The sequence below is a fragment of the Euprymna scolopes genome, chromosome 2, assembly GCF_053919585.1.
Source record: "Euprymna scolopes isolate OS-2025 chromosome 2, ASM5391958v1, whole genome shotgun sequence".
NCBI lineage: Eukaryota > Metazoa > Mollusca > Cephalopoda > Sepiida > Sepiolidae > Euprymna > Euprymna scolopes.
This window is the reverse complement of record NC_136483.1, coordinates 181,626,838-181,634,358: the sequence shown is the minus strand read 5'-3', so window position 1 is coordinate 181,634,358 and position 7,521 is coordinate 181,626,838. Positions and strand designations below refer to the sequence as shown.

Here is a 7,521-nt window from a genome sequence, read left to right as displayed (position 1 = left end):
GAAAGGATTGTACCTTCCCTAGGATAGGAAATTTACATCACGTATATGAAAATTCTCCATTTCCTAGGAGAAGTAATCAATACTATCAATAAAATACTAAATGTCTATGCGTGTGTGTATACCAATAAAACTTTCGAACGGATGCACCGAATTAAAAATTTCTTTTTTTCCCTGAAAAGTATGAGTCCCTAGATTGCCCTTATCTATATATGGTTCGTAACGAACAACGCCGAAGAAGCACACAAAGAGCCCGAAATAAGTGTTTTGGGACCGTTTCGTGCAATTGTCTAAAAAGTTACCTGCCCATGTCAACGGAATTTAGCAATGTGTGTATACAGTCGCGGTAACATCATTAGGCATACGGGCAGGACTTGTGGCGCAATGGATAACGCGCCTGTCTACGGATCAGGAGATTCCAGGTTCGAATCCTGGCAAGTTCGTAATAGTTTTAACGATTTTATCCAACGTTTACTCATTATCCTTACCCTTAGTTGGGGTATTTTTGTTTTTTCAGTGATTTTTTTACAAAGGATTCACCACTTAACAAGTCCCGGAGTCCACTCGAGAATAAGGGTTAATAAGCGTACAGTGGTCAATGGGACAATGTCGTAATAATTGTTACTAGTAGAAATTTGGTAAATTGGATTACTTGAGGAGAACGGCTCATCAAGAACTTGTTTTCGTTGAACTTGAAGACGACCATATTATAATCAGCCGGAATGCAGGCAAAAGGAGAAGAGTTCCACAGGTGTGCAGTTCTAAGAAAGAAACTTTGTTCCTGGAATCTACGATTAGGATTAGGCACAGATAAAGAGTGGGGGAAATTATTAATACTGTTTTCAGCTAGACAAGTGTTTCTCGTGAAATTTTGGACAGGGGTGGCATAGATCGGAGCTCGGACGAACACTTGCCATGAAAATAACGATAAAACAGAGACAGGTTCGCAACGTCTCTGTGAGAAAGAGGTTTCAGGGAAGGGAAAAGGGATTCCCTCACCAGACTACGAAGTCTCTTTTGAACTCTCTCAAGGCAGGATAAGATCTTTCTAGCAGCTCCTGCCCAGATGTGGCAACAGTACTCCATCCTTGGACGTACCTGGCTTTTATATAGATAGAGAATTGCATAAACGGTGAGATATCTACTGGATCGATAGAAGGATCCCACCATTTTTCCCAGCGTCCTTGGCAACAGATTTGATGTACGTGTTCCATTTCAGATCAAAAGTAACGGTCAAGCCCAGGAGCTTGTCAAGACATGGAGCCCCCTCAAGATGAGAGCCATTCATTTTAATTGGTGCCAGATGGGGACAGAATGTTGATGATGTAAAGGCAGAAGCTTGGTTTTAGATGCATTAAAGGTAACCAGCTACTTCTTTCCCCATCGTATCACATGCTCAAGATCAAAGGAGAGAGAACTTGGTCGTTTACAGTCTTTGATATACTGACATAGATGGTAGTGTCGTCAGAATATAAATGTCTACGAATGATTTAAGGATGTGATTTGGAAGAACATTGATGTAGATTAAAAAGAGTTGGGCCCATGATGGACCCCTGAGGGACTCCAATACTGTGAGTCTCTGATTTCTGCCCAATTATCACTACTCATATGAACCTATCAGACAAAAATGATTTAATAACTGAGAAGACATTTCCAGCTATACCGTAACTGGAGATATTGTGAAGTAAATCTTTATGCCATAGTCTATCAAAGGCTTTTGATATGTCAAGAACAACTGCCCTAGAAAGGAAGTCTCTGTCAAGAGATTCGCTAATCCTATGGGATATAACTAAGCTCATCTGCTGTAGATCTAGCAGAACGGAAACCAAATTGAATATCAGCAAGAAGTTTATTTTTGCTGAGGTGGAAGACTACTTCTCTATTTCACAGATTCCAGAGACTTACTCGTGACCCACAAGAAACTTATTAGTCTTTACTGAGAGTAAGATAACCGATCACCCGAATTCTTAAATACAGGGCATACTGACGAGGTTTTCCAGGGTGTTGGGAAGTAATCCACTTTAAGACAACGCTTAAACAGCTTTGTAAGTATGGGAGCTAGTTCTGGTCGAAGCTTTTTTAGCACTATAATAGGAATAGTTTTGTGCATATGGGAATTTCCCATATTCCGAGTTCACGAGGTAAGCGTTGATGGTAAGATGATGTTGAATGTACTCTATTTTGTGTTTGACTAGGCGTTGTGTGTGTCGACGCAGCGCAGCTGCTAGTGTACAATATATATTTAAAATAATTTTACCTATCCTCAGACGGGTAATGTAAATACATACATGAATCTATGGAAACCCCCGAACACATGTAAAAGCACAATAGCCATGCTTCCTTCTATCCACCACCACAGTTAAAAAATATATATGGAAGAAAATGATTTTGAGATTGTAAACTACTTAAACCATTTCCGGGACTAAATTAATATTCATCCTTAAATATATATATATATATAATACAGTAATTTTAAGATAGTAAACTGCTTGAGCCATTTCCGGGACTGACTCCATACACCAACTCCTCTCGTGAAAATATAGTAATCAAGTCATTTTGGTATCGTAAAGTGCTACAGTCATATCCGGAACTTACTCCATATCCCTAGCTCACTCTTTAAAATATATATGAAATAAAGTGATTTTGAGGTCGTAAACTGCTTCAATCATTTTCAGGACTGACTTCATATTCTCCTTGCCATTCTTAAAAACATATAAAATTAAAGCAATATTATGATCGTACAGTGCTTCAGCGATTTTCAGGATTGACTCCATATCCCTCCCCTTTAAAAATATATATGAAACAATTACATTTTTTGTTAAGAATTTCAAATTCGAATGAACCTCGCGAATGGAGTTATCTACTATTACTTTTTGTAAAGAAAATGCAGTAAGTGTCAAATATCAACCTATGAGTTACTGTGTAAATCACAAAATTAAAAAAAAACAAATGATTTTCTGAAAATAAATAAAATAACCACTTCATCAAATTACGTGACTTTTGGAATATGACGTTTTAGTTCCGTGTCGGGTATTTACATTGAACATCGTAAATATTCTTAATTTTTCTTTTTTTTTGTTGTTAATTGTGTTGAACTTTGCGTTTTCACAATGAATATTATTATGACAAGTATAGAAAGTATCTACACAAAAGGTTGCGAAATGAAAATTTAATATGAATTGTATTTTTTGTAATAAAATCATTCGTAGAAGTTACTATCAGAAACATGAAAAGTTCAAGAACATTTGTAGTCTTGTTACTACGTAAAAAATGATTTTAAGAAAACGATGTTTGGTAATGATAGTCACGAATGCCGTCGTGTTGTCTTCTGCCGCCTCTTCGCCTCCATTTAAAACTGTGGCCAACGTCTTGAAGATAATTTATAGCTTTAATACTACTATTATAATAAAGTAGTATTAACATTGTACAACAAAGATGATGGCTGTTGCTGCTACTGCTTTCAAGACTGATTCCGTTTTTCAACCGACAGAGGGAAATGGGTCACGAAAAAAGAGAGAAATGAAGAGCCTTATTCTCTCTCCCTTTATCTACTCATTATGTTTTATTTTTACAAGTATAGAAAATGTCTACACAAAAGCTTGTGAAATAAATGTCTATATAAATTGTATTTTTAATAAATTATTCCAATAAATTATTACAAAAAGACAAATCTATAAAAACATATATATATATATTGAATATGCCATTTTCATTACGTACATAAAACATTTTTTGTATTCTTTATATAAAAGTATTATTGTAAAATTATTACATAATAACATTTAAAAGTCATGAATATCGGAATGAAAAAACAGTAAAATGGATTTGTGAAGATCGAAACCGCAACACTGGTATTAGTAGCCGGTTACGCTATCCACTGCATCGAAAGGAACAATCGATTTGAAAGTTTTGTAAAATAACTAAATAAATAGATATCTGTCTTACAGGACGTACGCACGAGTAGAATGGCGCCATTGCGCAACGCGTAGCAAGTTGTGATTTATTTAAAAAAATTTAACGTCTAATAACATTCTGCACCAAAAATGAATCTTTTGAGGTACTGCATGCCGTCCAGCGACCTTCCAACCCCAAGGAGATATACTTTGAAAAACGGAGACAGACACACAGAGACAAACATAGTGGGATTTATATGTAAGATTTAGAATTTTAAACTAGTTTAACATAATAATATAATGCGAAATTGAAACCCATTTCAGAGATATTTCAGCATTTTAACGGGTTAATCAAAAATTGTTATTTTTCTCTGGGAGATGTAAGCGTTTATATTTTTATGTGCTGGTGATTATACATTTTAACTATTTCAAATTGTTTGCGACCTTGCCAGTAATATTAGTAATAGCCAGTGAATGAAGATCATTTTACGTTAAATTTATATGCGAAACTGTAAATTTAAAAATGATTTTGGTTTTTATAGTTGCAATAGGTTTTTCAATAGGTCCACACGTGCACCTAAAAAGTAGAATCACCTTTTCGTGGGTGTTTTAATGAAGGACGTTATTTTACTGATTTGCCGTTAAAAGTAATAGTATCGCTATTATTATTGGAAAATGTTTTCTTTTTATAATAAAACTATTCAATCTACTCTTTAAGTAGCAGTCGCATAACAGATCAAATTTTATAATTAAGATAAAAACAAACATTCTTTGCTAAAAGGAACACACAGAATGGTTAACTATGCACGCTTGTCCCGTTCTCCTGTTAAATACTGGGTATATGTCGACATATCCCTGTATGTATAATATCATCGCAGTCGTCTTAGTGGTGTATATAATGTCCATAAAACATTTGGCCTATCAACGTATTTATGTGAGAGTGTTGTGGATGAGTGTTTAAAAAAAGAACTTAACGAATAAACAGACAATTCTTAAACGGACTGCTAAGCCCAATTAACGTACATTCAGTTTTACTTTTCTTCACTCATGGCCGCATCTACTCTGATTAGCAGTCGCATAACCGCTGTTTTCCTTTTCTATCGAGGTTAACTTAATGTTAGTTAAAGTTTGTTATGGTAGTCTATCCATATGAATGACGGCGTAATCAACATCTTTCTTTTTTTTAATTTGACTCTGTGATTCCGTTGCTGACTGAAGCTCGAGGCGTAATCTACACTGCTTTGCGGAGATAGAGCACAGGAAGACAGGATTTGGATTTTCACGGTAAGTGATCGCCGCTCATCGGTATCTCAAAGTGCAACGCTTCGTAGCTGCTCGGTCATACTCGTTGTTGAAGGCTATCCCGCGATCACATGTGAAGTGCCAAGTGTCTCTGTCTGTTGCCAAAGTCTCCAATAGATTGAATGGGATATTGCAGCGCTTGAGGGTGAGCTTGATGCAGTCTCTGTAGCGTTTCGTCAGCCGTGAGTGAGTGAGCTGACCGTCTAATGGTCGAAATCGTCCTCAACTCTAGACCCCAAACTGAAGAGCCACTGCTCAAAACAACGAAATATTATAAAAAGGCTGACTGGGAAGCCATCAGAGATCTTATCAGAGATGCCCCATAGGGAAACATTTTTTCTCTTCCTGCTGAACAGTGCGCAAATGAGACCACTGAATGGTTCAAACCAGCAATTGAAGCACATGTTCCCATGCGGAAATTTTATAGCAAGCCCCACTCTCCCCAATGGTTTACGTCGACTTGCGCAACTACCATTGCTCAAAGGCAACATGCATACCGTAGATTTAACCGACGTAAGTCCAGTTCAAACAGACATAAGTATATAGAAGCTAGAAGTAACGTTAAGGAAGAAATATCGACAGCTAAGAGAGAATTTACTGAAATCACTAAAAACGCATCGAAGCACAAAAATTAGGAACTCGTGACTTCTGGAAAATCTACAACAGTGTAGTAATTAATGGGCAATCAACAATTCCCCCATTAACCAACAATCACGAGGTTGTTTGCTCAGCAACGGAAAAGGCTAATATGCTTGCCAGACGGTTTGCCTCAAGCTCCACACTGGACCCTTCCAACCACCCTCTGTCTGACTTTCCTTTGCGGACAGATGGCACGCTAGACGATCTAAAAAATCACCCCTGCTCAGGTATATGCTATCATAAAAAACCTTGACTCTTCAAAAGCATGTGGGCCTGATCTCATCCCAGCTGTGCTATTAAAAAAGTGCTCAGCCGAAGTAGCTCCAGGTCTCTTCAAACTCTACAACAAATGCCTTAATGAATCATGCTTTCCGGGTTGTTGGAAAACTGCTTCTGTGGTACTAGTATTCAAGAATTCTGGCGAAAGAACTGACCCAGCAAATTATCGCCCCATTAGCCTCCTCTCGCTTTTCGCCAAAATATTTGAGACCATAATTAACCATGCTCTAGTCCGTCACCTTACAGATGCTAAACTTCTGACTGACAAATATGGATTTAGACAAGCCCGTTCCACAGCAGACATTCTCACTGTAATCTCTGAACATATATACCATTCACTGGACAAAGCGGGGGAGGGCAGAGCGGTAGCTCTAGATATATCTAAGGCTTTTGACAGGGTATGGCATGAGGGTCTCCTCAGGAAAATGAAATCATACAGTATCACTGGTAGAATATTTAACATAATTAAACTCTTCTTAGAGAAGAGAAAAATCCAGGTTGTCCTCGACGGTCGTACATCTAAACAGTGTGATATAAATGCGGGAGTGCCCCAGGGGTCTATCCTTGGACCTCTATTGTTCCTAATATTTATTAATGACCTCCCGACAAAACTGCCTCTGAGATGGGTATATATGCTGATGACATCACACTATAACAGGCATGACAGGAAAACAAATGAACACATAACTAAAGAAATGGCAAAAACACTAGAGGATGACCTCCAATCTCTAGTGGAATGGGGACATAAATGGATGGTCACATCCAATGCTGCCAAGACTAAACTGGTTTCCTTCAATAATTACAAGAAACCTTCTCTGCCACCAATAGCAATGGCCAGTGACTCCCTGTCTGAGGATACATCTTTCAAACTGCTTGGCTAAACGTTCACAGGAAACATGAGTTGGAACAATTATATTGAAAACATTGCCAGGGCTGCTGCGAAGAAAACTACTGACATTAGAAAGTATCCTGTACTTCTATAAGGCCACCATTCGCCCATGTATGGAGTATTGCTGTCACATTTGAGCTGGTGCATCTGCTGCTAGTCTCTTGCTCCTAGACAAGGTTTAAAAGAGAGTCACCAATCTGATAGGCCCTGAACTGACATCTAAGATTCAGCCTCTGTCCCATCGACGAAACGTTGCATCCCTCTGCCTGTTCTACAAGTTTTTTAATGGTGAATGCTCCGACGAACTGCAGACACTTGTGCCCCCACGACGTAGACACCCTCGACAAACCCGACAGGCAGTCAAATCCAACCCCCACACAGTAGAGATCCCTAGATGTAAAAGATCTTTCTACTCCAGTAGTTTCTTCTCCAGAACCGCTAGACTCTGTAATTCCATTCCCGGTCTCTGCTTCCCCAACTGTACTGACATGCAGAAGTTCAAGTGTAACGTAAACCCACATC

At 38.2% G+C, this 7,521-nt stretch overlaps 1 non-coding gene across 1 annotated transcript; it reads left to right on the top strand.

The window, feature by feature from the left end:
- Positions 1-367: 367 nt before the first annotated feature.
- Trnar-acg (transfer RNA arginine (anticodon ACG)) lies at positions 368-440 on the top strand. The gene has a single exon. It is a non-coding gene; the product is annotated as a tRNA-Arg (tRNA).
- Positions 441-7,521: the final 7,081 nt, after the last annotated feature.